This window comes from Python bivittatus, unplaced genomic scaffold (assembly GCF_059951505.1).
Source record: "Python bivittatus isolate LINGU-HERP-01145 unplaced genomic scaffold, Pbiv_v1 ctg000700_np1212, whole genome shotgun sequence".
NCBI classification, from domain to species: Eukaryota; Metazoa; Chordata; class Lepidosauria; order Squamata; family Pythonidae; genus Python; species Python bivittatus.
Window position 1 is genome coordinate 96,477,520 of NW_028277098.1, and position 17,154 is coordinate 96,494,673.

The window sequence follows — 17,154 nt, forward strand, 5'->3', positions numbered from 1 at the left end:
GATTTGTTTGAGTCTGTATTTAATTTGTTCTAGCCTGATGATCTATTTAGGACAGGAATAAAGACTCTTTTGCCCTACAATTTTGTTGCTCAACTAAAGTTCCAAGCATCCTTCCTCATCAAACATGCTGACTTTGCTTGCTGGGAGATAGTTGAGAGTCACAGGCTTCCATCTCTACTTAGGAAAAGAATATTTCTTCACAATGCCTGGGACTGCAACAAAAGTTTTGAAAAAGTCTTGCCCTGAATGGTGCAAGTAATTTAAAAGGTTCGGGTTTAATGTAAAGGTAAAAGTAAATTCTCTGTTGAGCTGATGACTTCATGGACGCATCCATTAGTTTTATCAGCAACATTACAGAAACATTCTACTGCCTTCATGAAGAATTTGTAGTACTTTCCCAGTCTAGCCTGCAGTCCTGGGATTTCCCTTCCAAGTTCTAACTGGGTTTGACCCTGCTTAGCTGAGGTAAACCAGCCTTCTCCACAGCCACTGGAAACCCTGCAGTTACAGTCTGGAGAAGACATCCAAGGATCGTTTGTACTCATTTTTTTCAAAATGGGTTTAACGAAATGTGAAGGAAACTTTTGACTGCATCATTCCAACCTTGACCATTTTATACAGGATGAATTTTGACCATGCAACCCCAAGACTCCAGTGGAAATGCAGGAGTGTTCGGTGACTGTCATTTCCGGCAGGGGTGGGGGAGTGACTGGCATCCGTTGCAACTCCCAAGCTAAAGTGGGTACAATGTTTATCCGGCTTCCTTTACACCACTGGGATCATACTGAAAAGCGATGCACTGACCTCTGCCTAGGAGGAAAATGCATTTCAACTTTAACCCGTCCATTCTTAAGAAAGTCTCTGGAATGTTTTATCCAAACAAGATAAACTTCTCAGGTTGTTTGCTAGAATGGGCACTCGGTGGTCAAGAGTTCATCCAAGTTCAGGGTTTTTCTTTCTTGCAACCGAAATATTTATTTGTTATGTTTATACCCCACCTTTCATTCAGGAACTCAAGGCGGGGTACATAGTGCACCCTATTTTTTCCCTATAACCCCCCCCCCCCGCAAGGTAGGGTGGTCTGAGAGAGAGTGACTGGCCCAAAGGCCCCCAGAAACAAATGATGGGAGTATGCTTGCAGGACACGCTTTCCCATGGTAAACCTAACCATGGTTTACTCAACACGGTTTCCTAGGATCTCATAACACAGTGAACCGTAAACTAAGCACGCCCGGCAGGTTCAGTCCAACCTGACAATCTAACCACATTAAGTTTTAGTGTGATGGCTGGGTCCAAACATAGCTTGCAGTTTTATAATCGCTTTCCTCATTGAACTGAGTGGGACTTCCCGGGCAAGGTGTGGGCTAGGAATGAGGAGACCAGGTTCAAGTCCAGCCACAGCCACCTGGATGGGTTTACTTCACTTTCTTTCAGCCTGACCCACTCAGAGGGTTGTTCTTACGGGGAAAAAATTGGAGGAGGGAGCAAACCCCTCGAGGAAAGACGGGCCAGAAATCTAACACATTAATACAATTGGATGAGTGCAGTCACTTTCATCAGCCCTTCATGTGCTCAAATATTCCATTTAGTTCTCCGGGATTTTCGTCTGTTCCTTAGAATGTAAAAAACTGTGCACAGAGAAGATAGCAGCCTTGGTGGCTTAAGCACCCTTTTTTCTGTGTTTGCACCCAACGTCAAACCAGAACTAACCCAAGAGTCTGTGTTTCCATGGTGGCGAAAACACTGAATCAATGTTTAATGCTAATCCAGTTCAGTATGTGCATGTGTTTTTTTTAGCCTTTTACCTCGCCTGGATAAATAGGTTGTGTGAATGTAGCCCCAAAGTATCTCCTTAGGCAAGATTCCCACAGAAGTCATCGAATTCAACCCTTTGCTCCATAAATAGCAGTAAAGGTTCACTAGCGCATCTCTGATCCATGATCCTCCAGACCTGTGTTTCTCAACTGTGGCAGCTTTAAGCTGTGTGGACTTCAACTCCCAGAATTCCCCAGCCAGCAAGCTGGCTGGGGAATTCTGGGAGTTGAAGTCCACACAGCTTAAAGCTGCCATGATTGAGAAGCACTGCTCCAGATCCTGATTGCAAATGTTCTAGCCCCATTCTACCCACATACTGCACCTGAACAGAACTAGACAAATTTCTCTAAAACACCCTCAAACAAGGACGACTGGAAATAATTGAGCAGCTGGTATTCAGAGGAATCAGCTTCTGAACAAACCCAAGGACAGACGCCAGAAATACACCCTCCGTGCCTTTCCCCTCACCCTTTGAAGCAATTATTTTGTTGCCTCATTTATTTATTGGTTTATTGCCTCTTTTATACAGGAGCTCCAGGAATCCCTCCTCCCATCTTTCCCCACAACAACCCTGTGAGGTAGGCTGGGCTGAGCGAGAAGGACCGGCGAGGGAGCTCCGTGGCTGAGGAGGGACAAGAACCTGATTAAAGATCCGTTCAGGCCAATATCCTCTCTCCAAGGTTAGGATTTTTCTTTTTTCTTTTTTAATCTCTGGTTACAATTTTGACTGCTACAAAGCAGACGCCCGAAGGAAGGTGCGGGTCCCCCCGCCGAAACGCGCCTTGCTCTCATCGCTTGCTTTGGGGCAACCTTGGAGGCGGTGGGCCATCGGAAAAAGGAGAAAGACCTTCGGGGGTGGGGAGGAAGGGCCGGCGGGCTGAGACCCGGGCCGGGCTCCGCCAAGCGCGAGGGGCTTCCAGGGAGGAGCGCGCGCGGGGCACGGCCGCAGCGTGCCCATCAGCCCCTCCGCGCGCGCCTGGCCGCCGCTTCCCACCCCGCGGGCGCTGACCGGCCGGCTGCGCGGAGGCAGAGACCCGCCGATGCATCGGCCCGCTGCGCCTCCCGCGCGCCCCTTGCCGAAAGGAGAGCCGCCGCTCCGACCCCGGGCCGTCCCGCCCTTCTTCTCCCGCACGTTGTCAGAAATGTCCGGAGCGCTGGATATTAACAGCCGGCAGCCAGGCCGGAGGGAGGGAGGGAGGGATGGAAGGAGCGCCGGCGTTAGGAGGCTTCGCTGCCCAGGTGAGTTTCCTTCCAGCGCCCGGGACAGACAGAGCGGCGCCCCGCTGACGCCCCCTGCTTAATCCAGCCCCCTCCTCCCTCGCCCCTTTGATTTGCAGCCCTGCGTCCGGCGCGAGACACGCGGCGGTGTTGCGGGGCGGGGGCGGAGGGAGGGAGGGGGCGGGCGGAATCGCAGGTTTTCCCGGGGAAAGCAGCAGCGATCGGGGCCGGGAGGGAGGGGAGGGGAGGGGAGGGGAGAGGAGAGGGGCGCGGCAAGGGGAACCCAAGGGGGAGAGCACCCTCGGGAAGCAATCGGACGCGGGTTCGGGTCCCGCGGTTGGGTTCGCACGGCCCCCTGAACTGCAAGCAAGCCAACTGTGCGAAGCCGGCCCTTGGGGCTAGTTTTATGGTTTAGGGCAGTGTTTCTCAACCTTAGCCCCTCTAAGATGTGCGGACTTCAACTCCCAGAATTCCCCAGCCAGCGATGCTGGCTGGGGAATTCTGGGAGTTGAAATCCGCACATCTTAGAGGGGCTAAGGTTGAGAAACATTGGTTTAGGATATTGGTGGTGCTCAGGAAATGGGGCGCACTGAGGGGTGCATGCCGGGTCACGTCTGGGGTGGGAACAAATGGGCCTAGGAGAACCTTAGAAGCTATGCTTGATATCATGATGCACACAGTGTCTGTGATATCAGGATGCGGGTGACATCACTTCTCCCGCTTAGGGAGGCTAAGGATCTTGAGTAAGACTGTCTCTGAAGGCTGAGACACAAAGGAGATTTGAACTCAGGGCACAATGCAAGCTAGGGCCCATCTGGTGGGCCCGTCTGGTGTGTTTGGACCACAGTTCCCATGATCCCTGGCCAGAATGGCCATTGGCTGGCCATGTAAGGCACGCAACTTTCAAGACTGCCAAGCTGGCCATCCATGGACATTTGCCTCCGTTGGACACAATCCTCATTCAATGCAGGACACCTCTGTTTATCAGGTTTTCTTTAGCCCTCCAATGAATTATGGGAACTGCAGTCCAGCATCTCTGGAGGACCTGGTTTGGAAGGGCTGGCTGAGATGATCTGAGCTGGGGACTTTCAGTCACGCTGCTGAATGGAGCCTTGGGGAATCCTGCCGCCACCGCTGTTTATATCCAACCCCAATTCACACAACACGTTACTCTATTCATCCATTTTCTGGCTTTGCATTAACCAAGCAGGTAGACTCCACCATGCGTTCAGTCATGAAAAGGCTAACTGTGATGAACACTAACCAAGTTTAGCAAGTTGTCCTTTGGGCTTGACCTGCCCTGGTGAGGAAAATCGTGTGAACGCAGCCATGCAGTAGAGGCCGGTCTGCAGGAACAAAATAAAGTTCTTAGGTCTGAAGGCCTTGCCTGGTGCAAGAAACTGTTTGACCATCTCAGCTTCTTAAATTCTAAATGTGTATGTTATATAGCCCTTCAAGTCTGTAAAAACAATATCTGATCATATTTTGTAGCAAATACGTGCATTTCTTACATTTTAATGCTTCCCAGTACACTGCTCTCATATTTTTTAACCTCATAAGTCGGAAGGTAGGCTGTGGCAGATAAACCTGGCTCCTGGTCGACCTACTGGGAACTTAGCTATAGTTTCCTTGATCCTGGCTTGCAGAAAAAAAACATATACAATTGATTGGCTTCACAGACAGCACTAAGCTAAGCCCATTGCAACTCAACAGGAGGAATGATTGTAGAGTATAATATATTGAACAATCTATAACATGTGGAACGGTGTATCCATGGAAATAGTGGTTTCCCCATCTCTGAAGATGGCTAGTTTAATTGGTTTTCCTACGCATTGCAGAAAGTTGGGCTACGTCAGTGTTTTTCAAGTGGGGCAACTTTAAGATGGGTGGAGTTCAACTTCCAGAATTCCCTAGCATGCTGGCTGGGGAATTCTGGGAGTTGAACTATACCCATCTTAAAGTTGCTAAGGTTGAGAAACACTGCCCTAGAGGGAGAGCAGAACATTCTCTTGTTTCCACAAAGAAAGTTTTTGCTTTGGCGCGAATTGTTTCTTCTCATTGCCCCCCTCCCTCTCTTTATAGCAAGCCATGAGTTGGGATGAGGATGGGTGGGTTTGTGAGCACCTTGGAGGGGGATCATCATCATCATCATCATCATCATCATCATCATCATCATCATCATCATCATCATCTAAAAAAAACCCTACTCAGGATTGCACATGCTGGAGACACTGTCCAGGCTCACTCTGGGCTGTGTTTCTCACTTTTCCTAAGCAAGTCCAAAGTTCAGAACCCCTCTGATAAAATGTATATTAATTGCTTGCCTAACCTTAACCCCAGTGACATTGCTGTTTTATTTGGGGAAGGGGGCGTCACAGGTTCACATTGTTTTAGCGGGTCATTTTAAACTCTTGCAGTTTAAAGCCTGTGTCCCATACTTGCTACCCAAACAACTGAGCGATGGACCCCCCTCTGCCCATTCAAAAATCTGTTTCTGCTTTTCTTCTTGCCTTTCTGCAACTCATCCAGTGTATTTGAACTCCAATCAACCCATTTCACAGGGAGAGATTTAATTGCATTGCGCTCTTTGAATTTCCTATGTGTTTAGCCCAACTGCAAGGCAAATCCCTTTATCTTTGATAGGATTGGCCTTGCAGCCTTGAGGCTATAATCACCGGAAGTGCTAGGCTCAGAAATGGTTATTTCCTTAGTGCTCAGTGGATTCCTCCTTACGAAATACTTAACCTGGCAATTAACCCATCTCTCCAGCTTTGCTTAATATTATCCATTGGACCCTGAGCTCACAAAACAATCTGGGTTTGTGCAACTCACTAAGCTGTGCAAATCTACAAAGCAAAACTGACAATACCCAAGTGCTCTCCGTTTGATCTAGTAAAGTGGGTTGTGTGAACAGAGCTACTATGTTGTGTGAGCCCCAAAAGTGACTTAATTTAAGGTTCAGCATGTTGTGTGTACCCAGACAAATCAGGAAACTTTGTAAACCATGGTTCAGGTAACCATACTATAGCATGATGTATAAAATAGTCTCAGGTTAACTAATTTAACTTTCTGGGCTTTTTTTTCTTTTCTTTTTCTAGTTTTAACCCTAGCAAACACTGCAATCCTTGTGTATCATTCCACAGGGGCAGGAACGGCTGAAAACTTTAACAACCGTCTTTTGGCACAGAGAGGCTTTTAGAGTAGTGAAATCCAGTTCTGGGCTTGAAAACATGTCAGTAAAATTCAAAAAGAATTTCCAAATGCTGCCAACGCCTGATATACCTTGAGTTTTCTACCCACTCTTGTGCATTTCTGGAGTTTGAAAATCTCAGGGGTTCAAGCGTCTCTTTTTCCCCTTTCCTTCTGTCTTCCTGGAATGTATATCCTCCAGAATGGTGATTTCTTCAGAATGGGGATGGTGAACCACACGTAGTCCAGTAGCAGATGCAGCTCAAGAAGAGAGGAGATGCCTTAGGCTCCATGTGGGCACCTGAATCCCACAACAGAACATGAACTGATATGGGGCTTGCTAAGTTGGGAACCTCTTGTCTTCTTAACATGTGTGCCTGAGATCCATTGTCTAATTTGAGCATGGATGGATCCATCCATCTTTCTCTCTCCCTCCTTCTGCAGGATCATGCTTTTAGGTCCTTAATATAAATCATGCTTTTAGGTCCTTAAGATAATGTCATATACTGTATGTGCTGAAAAGAATCAGCAGGGGTGTGATTTACTAACTGTTTCCAGAAGGATGATATTAACAATCAACCTGGTAGCCTTCTGTGGGTGGTAGAGGTGGCCACTTTGCCTTTGTAACAAATTCGCAGCATGTAATTTGTCTGGAAGGGAGACCAGGCAGTTGTTTGAAGTTGATCAGACCTTGTTGACAAGAGCAAGGAATTCAAGCACGGGTGATAGCCACCTCATGAAAAGATGCAACGTCCTTCCATCCGGTCTACCAAATCCTTCAATATCTACTGCAGTGTTTTTCAATCTTGGCAACTTTAAGATGCATGGACTTCAACTCCCAGAATTCCCCAGCCAGAATTTCCCATCCCACAACTATTCTTTTTCTGCTGTGGCTCCTGCCCTCTGGAGCATCATCCCCCCCGCCCCCCCCAAGGTGAGGTTAGCCCCATCTCTACCAGCCTTCCAGAAAGCCCTCAAAACATGTTTTTTCCAACAAGCTTGGGGATCCCATGGGAACAGGGAGCCTGCAAGATGGTTGTTTTTGGCTTAAGATGTTGTCTATTCTCCTGCAGTTTGGGTCTTTTTTATTTATGTTTAATTGTTTTTCAGAGTTTTTAATCTTTGTTTTTAATTGCCTGTTTTTTTGTATGCCACCCAGAGTCACGTTCAGTGAGATGGGCAGCAATATAAATTTGCTAAACAAACTACCTAGTGTTCAATCAGTTGTGCAACTGGATTGTCTGAATCATTGTGGCTTTGTGCACGTAGAGGTTTAACGAGGCCAGTCCGACCTAGAGGTTGCATTCACGCCATATGCTCAACATTAACCTTGGTTGGGTTTTGGATGATAGTTTAGGGTTACATGAACCCAGCTAGTTGGATTAGTTTATACGACATTGAGGAAATCTGGAAAATGGATTGATTCAATTACTCATAAGTGCAACTGTTTTTTTGAATTGTGGGCACTCTTTCCCCCAATTATTATGATGCCTTACCCCTCGTCTCAGTCCAGAACAGTGTTTCTCAACCTTGGCAACTTTAAGCTGTGTGGACTTCAACTCCCAGAATTCCCCAGCCAGCCATGCTGGCTGGGGAATTCTGGGAATTGAAGTCCACGCAGCTTAAAGTTGCCAAGGTTGAGAAACACTAGTCCAGAGAGTGCTAATAAGGCTCAGATTCCATGCACAGAAATTACATTTAGGAAAGCTTCTGTAATGGTACGTGGGAATAATGTTGGGAGACAGGAGAGAGAGCCACAGATGGGACAACCGGCTTGTAAGAGATGTCTCAGCCCACAGAAGGAGGGATGGCATGGGAAACCTTTCAGAAGGGACACTCCCTAGTTTTCCGGAGAGTAAAAAGAGAGGTGGAGAGAAATACTTTCAGTCTTGCAAGATTCTGTTAACGTAACCTTACAATAAAAATAGAGCTAGTACTCCTGGTTGTGCTTCTTGTCTGGACTACCTCGCAGGGCTAACAGCTTCCTTAAATCCATCTAGATAGGTGGACTCACAGAGTTCAACCAGTTTAGGACGGGGTGCCACAGAAGTCCACATGACAACTGCAAATATGGCCATGCAATCCTAATTATATTTATTCTGAAAGCCAGACTCAATTGTCCATAATTAGGAAATATTATTTAGAGCTGCTTCAGATAGGCTCTCTAGGAAGGAAATCCCACTGAGCAAAACGGCTTTACCCATCAGTAAATGTGCATCAAGAGGCAGCCCATGGGAATAATACACCTGGCAAGAATCTTTACTTTTTAACAAAGTTAAATTTCAGAATTTGGAGGAGGAGAAGTGCCCGGTTTGAATGGATTCTTTTTGGGAATAAGATCGGATTCCCCCCCCCCCTTTTTAAATGTAGTAGATGAAGGAGAGAGAAGACCGCGTGAAATCAGATTCTCAGCTTTGTAAGCCAGAGTGAATTCAAAATGGGGGAATGGTTTGAAGTGCCTCCTGGCTGGATTTGCTCAGAGTATCAGGGGATAGGACAGACAGCTGATCTGCTTTTTTCGTAGGGAAATCAGTTTGCTGGATGGTGGGCTGTCTTGTTCAAAGGTGCTGTGAAAGAAACCCAGAATCGTGGATTTGTAGAATTGGAAGGAACCACAAGGATCATCTCATTCAATCCTTTGCAATGGGTAGGAAAGCAATTAAACTATCCATGCAAGGTGGCTGTCCAGCTCTTCTTCAAAACTCCAGAGATGGAGAACCCACAACCTCACTAGGTAGACTGTTCCACTCTTGTACAGATCTTACCAACAGGCAGTTTTTCCATCTATTTAAACAAAATCCATATCTGTTATTTCTGGTCTGTGTTTCTGTGGCCACGGAAAATATGTCTTGACCCTCTTCCCTTTGTGTACCAGAACAGAATTAACATGTCTCCCTTAAGTCTTCTTTTCTTCAGACTGAACATCCCAAGTTCCTTCAACCTTCAAAAATCAAACAAAATCTGAATTCTCCTTAGGCTGAATGCACAATCCACCTTCCTGGTCTTAGGAGTTTTTTTTTAAAGAGAGAAGGATGAAAAGAGAAACACAATGAAATTTCATAGTATTCTCTGAAAAAATTAACTCTGTGCTGATAGATCACCTTCTAAACCCATCTGGCTTTTATATTGTCGAAGGAAGACCCGGAAGACCCACACCAGCCACCATCTGGCTTTTCTTTCTGAGATGTTTCATTTAAGCACATAACTCCCATTATTCCCAAAGAATTCACCAGCAAAATTGAAGATACAGGGATTTATGTTTTTAAAGCTTTATCTTATAATAGAAGCCCTTCAAAAGCATGATTCAAAACTTTTTTGAATTTCCAGAGCTTGACTCATACTTTTGAAATAAATGTTGAGGAATCTCTAGTGCTCAGATACCAACAGGATCAACTTTACCATGACCTTCTTCAAGAGCTTCAGGATAATTGAGTTTTCATTGATGCGCATTTGGGATGAAGCTGAATTAAGGAATCATGAGGTGTATAGAATTGTATATAATCATAGGATATACAGGCTTTGCATTTGAACACATTCACACACCGCTGAGCTGTGGCTTTTTATGATGGAAATTCATGCTGTTGTGCAAGACAACCAGAATGAGGTTAGGTTCTTGTGATTTCAGCCAGGGCATGATTTCAGCCAGGGCATGAATCCCAGTGGGAATCCCAAAGGAATTTTGTGCTTGATATGCAATTTTGCAAATAGGCTCAGAAAAGTTAACAATCTGTAAACTTCTGTTTTCCTCTTTTAGCTTTTCCACCCCCAAACCATAACAATCACAGGCTGCTGCACTGATTTTTTAAAAATGATCTGTTCTCCAGTTTAAAGAAGCTTCTGTATTTAGTAACTTTCATGGCAGTTTCTTTCTAAGCGATCATCGAATTAGATGTGTGACAAGGCAGGGTTCTGTTAAGACTGCTGCAAAGGATTCTAGTGTTTCACATATGCCTTACCGCTGCAGTTATGCTAAAGGTGGAAAAACCAGGGTGAATTTTGTCATATTCTCTGTTCCATTTTGAATACTGCAAGTTGCTTAGATTGAAAGAATGAGCTGAGTGTTGTGAAAGGTATCAGATACCTGTTTTTTCTCAGAAGGGGAATGGAACCCTAGCTGGTCATTGTTACACCACTGGGGGATGAGGGACCTGCAGCTTAGGACAGGGGGAAGAGAGAAGTTTGCTAAATTAAATGAATTCAAGTCTTCAGGGCCAGATGGATTCCATCCTAGGTACTGAAGGAACTAGCAGAGGTGATCATAAAACCGTCCTTGGAACTCTTGAAGGACTGGCGAGGTCCCAGAAGGCTGGAGGAGATAATATGTCATCGTTTTCAAGAAGGGGAAGAAGAAGGGCCCAGGAAACATTTCTAGAAGACCCAATTAGGACACAGAGACTTCCCAGTTTATCCCACTGAGAAGACAATGTGGTAGATCATGAATATATTTAGGAAGTTCTTGCTGGAATTGGAAAGGCAATTGTATTGGAATTTTGAATAAATAAACATATATAACATATTGTCGAAGGCTTTCACGGCCGGCATACAATGGCTGGTGTGGGTCTTCCGGGCTGTGTGGCCGTGTTCTGGAAGTTTTGTTTCCTAACGTTTCGCCAACATCTGTGACCGGCATCTTCAGAGTGCAGGAGCACAGACAGGAGCAGTTCTCTCTGTTCCCAGGGTCATGTGACCCTTTTGTAGGGGGGGAAGGGGGGGATTGGGGGTGTGTGGGGGGGGGTTGGGTTACTGAGTGGCTGCTTGTTTTGGTGTGACAATGTGTGTGTATCTTCCTGGGGATTAGGCAGGGTTTTTTCTTCTATTGAATTGTTAATGAGGGGCTGCTGGGGGTGATTAGCAAGTTCATTGTGTGAACTGTTCACATGTCCTGGTGGTTGAGCTGAGTTCGTTGACCTTTTGCAGGCTGTATTTTTCAGGATTGGTAGCCAGGTTTTGTTGATTTTTAGACTCTCCTCTTTTTTATTGAAACTGTGCTGGTGTTTGTGAATCTCAATGGCTTCCCGGTATAGCCTGGTATAGTGGCTGTTGGTGTTGTCCAGTATCTCTGTGTTTTCAAATAGGATTTTGTGTCCAGTGTGCTTGAGAGCATGTTCAGCTACTGCAGATTTTTCTGGCTGCTGTAGTCTGCAGTGTCTTTCGTGTTCTTTTATCCTGGTATGGTGCCGCAGGAGTATACCGCATACCATGCAGTTGCAGGCAAGTATACATCAGGACCACAAAACGCAGCATCCATACCAGACACATAAGCAAGTACGCACATGGAAGGAGAGGTGTCAGCAGAAGGAACCCTGACTCTGAGAAGAGCTTTACTATCTCATCACTGGTTTCAGTCCCCAGCACTGGAAGACGCAGGATCTCCTGGAATCCTCAACAACTCAGCCCATGAGAGAATGTCTGCAGGAGCCAAGAGATGCAGCTCTCTGACTCTGTTTTACCTTGCTGAGGGCTCAGAGGGAGGGGTTGGTCCATGAGGTCCCCAGCAACCTTTTCTTCCAATGCCACCGCTCAGCTGGCATTTCCAACACAAGGATAGCCTTCCCGTCTGTACTCTGCTAATCATCCTTGCATCTTGGGGGCTAGGCAGCCCATCCTGGGATGGTGGGATGCTGTTATGCCAGGGACGGAGATCAGTCTGGAACAAGGGGAGCAGAAGGAACCACTAGCCTATGGTACATCTTAATTTAATGTACTTTCTTCCAATCCTTGATGTAGCAAAATTTTGCTCTATGTACATACCCCATATCTACTCTACTTCATGAATGAGACAGTGGTGTGTTGTCCTATCAACTTACTTCAGGGCACATGAAGGTGTAATGATTCGTGGACTTCCCTGCTGGCTGGAAAACATCCACCAATTGCTCTGCCCCCATGAAATGGGGCAGGACTGTGGAAGGTGATGACTTGGACTTGATCTACAGGGTGGTTGGGGACCTTCTGCACATCTCTACACTCATGCATTATCAGGAAGGCCCTAATCATTCTGCAGATCACCGGGAAGTCCTCTGTCATGCAGTGCCTGCAGGTGGATGCGTAGGGGCTGACGGGCAGGGCAGGCATGCATGGGATTAATTCCAGCATTGCATTGATCTCAGGATGTTCACTCATAGCAGATACATTGGCAAAGGATGTCTCCAACCTAGAGAAGGGCATTCTCTTTCCCTTCTAGCCACAATAATAGAAAAATGACAACCCAGACTTTATGATGTCACAGCATATTGCCAATTTGTATTTGCAAATTGATATTAGATACAAGTATGCAAGTTGTGGGGTTTGTGTTGTGACATCACAACACTGTTAAGGTTACAGAGGAGGCGCCCACATTCCTCTGTCTCCCTTGGTAGAGATCGGTCACCATCTCTCCTGGCTTCCAGAGTTTTTAGGGGCTCGCATTCTGCCTTTTGCTGGCTATTCCCCACCCTCTTTCTCTGTGACTTCTCTTCCCTTGCCAAGTGATGGGCCAGTCAATATATTGAAGATCCTCAGAGCATTCAAGGAACATGGAAATAATGTTCCTTGAATGCAAGACATGGGTCATGGAGATGTTTTGCATGTGGTCCTATGAATTGTGTCACCTCACTTTCTGGCGTCTAGAATGCAGCTGTGCTGCAGTCCATGGCTTTTATGATGCCCATCACTATTTATATCTGTGGAAGCCACACACGAGAGGTTTGGAGGTCACAAGCAGTCCATAGGCTCCAGCTTTCCCACCAACCTATGGGGAAGAGGGAAAAAAAATTGCAGAATCCCACTCAACCCTGATTTGAAGGAAATTAAATGCTGCTGCTATGGACAGGCAACCACTGAGCAGTGAACATCTTCGATGTTGCTGATGCTACCACCACCACACCACCATTTTCACAATTGGTAGCAGAAAAGAAGTGAAGGAAAGTGGAGGGGGGGGGGAATGGGATAGAAAAGAAATAAAATAACACAGAAAGAAGGTTGAAATGGAAGTGATTTTTGCAAATGAAATAGGAAGATTAGAACATGAAAGGAAGAGCCTAAAAAAAGGAAGATCTTTCTTGGGGACATCACTAATTCAGTTGACCATTTTGCAACAGCTGACTGTACTATGACAGTGTAAGCTCTTGCATGTAGTCTTTGTATCAACCTCTTACAGCAGTGTCAACCTTGGCAACTTTAAGACGTGTGGACTTCAACTCCCAGAATTCCCCAGGGGAATTCTGGGAGTCGAAGTCCACACGTCTTAAAGTTGCCAAGGTTGAGAAACACTGCCTTAGCCTGTGCAAAACCAGCAATTGCAGTTTATCTAGCCTGGCCTGCCTAGTGAACCTCCTCAACGGTAGCTCAGCCTTCTCCATCCCGACGCGCTCCAGGTGTGAGGGACTCCAGGGTCCATCGTCCCCACCCAGCCGAGGAGGGCCCCCACAGCAGCTGATGACACCTTCAAGTCCAACCAGGTCCTTTCCGCCAGCTCCACTTTGCTTTTGGGAGAGGCAGCCCGGCGTGCCGTTGCAAGCGCGGCTTTCAGGAGCATCTTTGGCCCGGCTCCCCCCCCTCCCCGCTCAATGAAAGGGCACCGGTGGAGGGAAATGCACCTCTTTTGGGGTATTAACCTTTTTGTGGCCAGGTGAAAGGTTAAATGCTTGTGATTCATGGGAGCTGGAGAGACAGCACTTTGTTGCCAGGAGTGTGGGGAATGCGGGGGGCTCCTCCGAAGGAGTCTGAGTAATCTTTAAGTGGGGGGGGGGAGCCCGGCTCCTGTCTGACTGCAAAGGCCTTGGTGGCTCTGGGTTTCATTCCAGACTGTCAGGCCCCTATCTCTCCGCTCACTCCCCGCTCCTGCCAGATCCTGGGAACTATTTGCGGAGACAAATTTATAGATGTGGGGAGGAGAGGACAGGCGGAGAAGGGGGCCCGGCCGGCTCTCCTTCAGCCAGGTCCCACAGGCTGCTCTTGTAACCTCCTGAAGTGACGCTGAGGGGCCTCGGCTGCCCACCCGTCGTGCGCCAAGGCAAGCGTGACCGCTAGGCAGGCTGGCAGGAGACGAGGAGCCCAGGAGCCCCGTGCGTTGTGCTGGGGAAACCTGCCGCCCATCCTTGGAGGGACGTTAGTGACAGGGCAAAAGAGCAGAGGGTCTTGTGGCACGGGTTGAGGATGGCACAAGGGCACCCGCAGGAGGGGTCCAAAAAGTCATGGTGGGAGCCAGGGCTGAGCAATAGAAGCCTCTTTTTATGCATTTTGGACACACAGACACACCTGTGTGAATGTCCCTGCTTCGGTGCCCTGCAGTGCATTTCAGGAGATGAACCGTTTTTAAGGTGCGAAAAGAGGCCAGTAAGAGATAAGCGGGGGCGGGGGGGCGAGCAACCAAAGCCAAAGTTTTGCAGCTTCCCAGGATCCCGGTGCAAAATTTGGCAGTAAAAGGTCAGGTTTTAGAAGGGTGAGTTTTGGTTGCTTTGCTCTGTGGGGTGCACTGTTGTATTGCTGAGACTTATTTTGACATCAATAAGTTAAGCCCCAGATTTATTTGACCCAACTCTCTGCTTGGTCCACAATAACAAGAAATTGCCTCCCAAGATCCCAGCAAAGAAGATGAATCCCAAGAGAAGCCTTCTGCCATCTTCATGAGCTGGGCTTTTCTGTAGAAGAAGCCCAGGTGGGAACCATGAATTCTTTACCTATTAGGTTCAGCACTGCTTCCATTCCTCCCCCCTCCAGACTAGATGCAAAATAGTTTTATGAAAACTGATGAGTTACTATCCTAAAATTTGAGATAGCAAGCCATTTTACCTGTTGCTGTTCAATTGATGAAGCTGTAAATCTGCCCTCTGGATTTTGGAACTATAGGTCCCAGATCTTCCAGCCAGCTTGATCAGGGTTGGTGTTGTTGCTCTGGCAAATCTGGGGAGCGTATTTGGGGAATTCTGCTGTGGGTTGTGGCCCTTTTTAAACTCTGTACATGATCAGTGAAGAGCTCAGTGGGTGAGTTTGGGCCAGGCACTCTCTTTCAGCCCAACTTACTTCACAGGGTTGTTGTTGGGGAGTGGGCAGAAATGAGAGGAACATGGACCCTCTCCAAGAGTTTCCTGCATTTGCAGCTTGCCTCACCATAAATAAAAATGGGAACAAAATTAGGTACCCCTCCAAGGAATAATTCGAATGCTTTTTAAGTAGATAGGAAGAAAGGTGATTTTTATTCATTTATTATATTTATGGCATCTTTCTCACCCCACCAGATCAATAGATTCTAAATGGCTTATAACAGTGAAAAAGCAATAACAGTAAAAAGAATTTTTTTTAAAATAATTAAAGTTATAAGAACCATGCCATTAATAAAAATTTTGGAAAGATATTCCCTCCTTTGGTTTAGAGATAGAGGATGCTTCTCTGAAGGTCATTCATAAAGCTATGGCCTTCGTAAACACTAGTATTTCTAAAAGATGTATGTTTTTCTTCCTGATATTATGGAGAGGAGAAAATGGTACTTTTTAAAAATCAGTCAGAAGGTGATGAAGCAGTTAATTGGTTTGTTCTTGCAAGGTGCTATTTCTTTTAACTACATTCTTCTGGGATTACAAATAGACTCTATCAGCTAGTTCCAAACTGCAAGACAATTTTAAACAGACCACCAGTTTCCAAACAGATTCAAGATGGTGTGCAATAAACCAAAGTAAAGATACTAGTAATGCAGAAATAATACAAACATCATCCATTATGATAACAAAATTAATAAGTGTACTGATGGCAGGTCTGGAAGAAATGCTCTTTAAGGCTTTTCTTAAGATCGGTAGTGATGGGGCCATTCTGCAAATGGCAAACCAGCCAACTAGCCATAGTTTCCACCTGTGTATCCAACTGTAGATGTGAGTCCAGGAGGATCCCCAGTCATGGCCCTTCTCCTGCGTGAGGAGTGCTATTTTGTCCAGAGTTACCACTGCAGTGGAGAACAAGATGGTTTCTGGACAAGGAGCAACCTAGTCTTGCTGTCATTCAACTTCAATCTGTTTTTTCCCAACCAGATCCTTATAGTCTCCAGGCACATGGGGAGGACTTCCACTGTATCACTGGTTTGGGCTGAGGTGGAGATGTATATCTGAGGGCTACCAGTGTTCGGATGCTACCTCATCTAAAACCAACAAATAACCTTCATTTAAACAACAAATAGCTTCATTTAATTGTTAAATAGTAAATATTAACATAGGGAGAGAGAGAAGAACCCTGTGACTCCCCACATTGGAACAGCCAAGTAAACCTCTCCCTCTCAGGAAAGAGGGGAACCACTATAAAACTGTGCCCTCAACCATCACCTTTGCAGGTAGCCCAGGATAATACCATGGCTGACATATCAAAGACTTCTGAGAGACCTAAAAGGACCAGGAGGGGCACATTCAGGTCCCAAGTCATCCATCAGCATGGACACTGTCTTCCATCCCGTGCCCAGGGCTGAACCCTGATTGAAAATGATCCAGAAAATCTGATTCCTATAGGATGCTTTTCAGCTGAAGAGCCACTACCTTCTTCTCAACCTTCTAGAAAAGGAAGGTAGTACACTGTATAATCATTATCTAACACAGCCAGGACCTCCTCAACAGAGTGCACCACCGCTTCTTTCAAAGTAGGTGGTACTATCTTGTTTCCCAACAAAGTGTTGACAAACTCGCTGATTCTGTTGATAGCCCCAGTCCCACCTCCTGAAGTGGCTGCACTCATCCTGCCCAGCACCCTATCCACTTCTTTGGAATCCACAGGAGGAAATGAATGTCAGATAATATCGCAAGACCCTGTCCCTGTTATCTCCAAGCATTCTTCTTCTAAGTCAAGACTCAAGAGAATTTGAGAGATTTTATTGGTAGAATGGTGCCCCAAACTCTCACAGCAACCTGTCATTTTTCACCTCCTAGAAGGCAGCAGGTCACCCTCAACCAAGTTACTGGGGTGTTGTCTGCCAACACA

At 46.4% G+C, this 17,154-nt stretch overlaps 1 long non-coding RNA gene across 11 annotated transcripts in view; it reads left to right on the forward strand.

Annotated features, from left to right (window-relative positions):
* The window catches only part of LOC107326494 (uncharacterized), a 138,131-nt gene that overhangs the window by 7,761 nt on the left and 113,216 nt on the right, over nt 1-17,154 (forward strand). For all 11 annotated transcript variants that reach the window (XR_015798507.1, XR_015798508.1, XR_015798501.1 and 8 more), the window contains exon 2: nt 2,345-2,495. This is a non-coding gene — a long non-coding RNA (uncharacterized LOC107326494). The remainder of the gene's footprint in view (nt 1-2,344; nt 2,496-17,154) is intronic.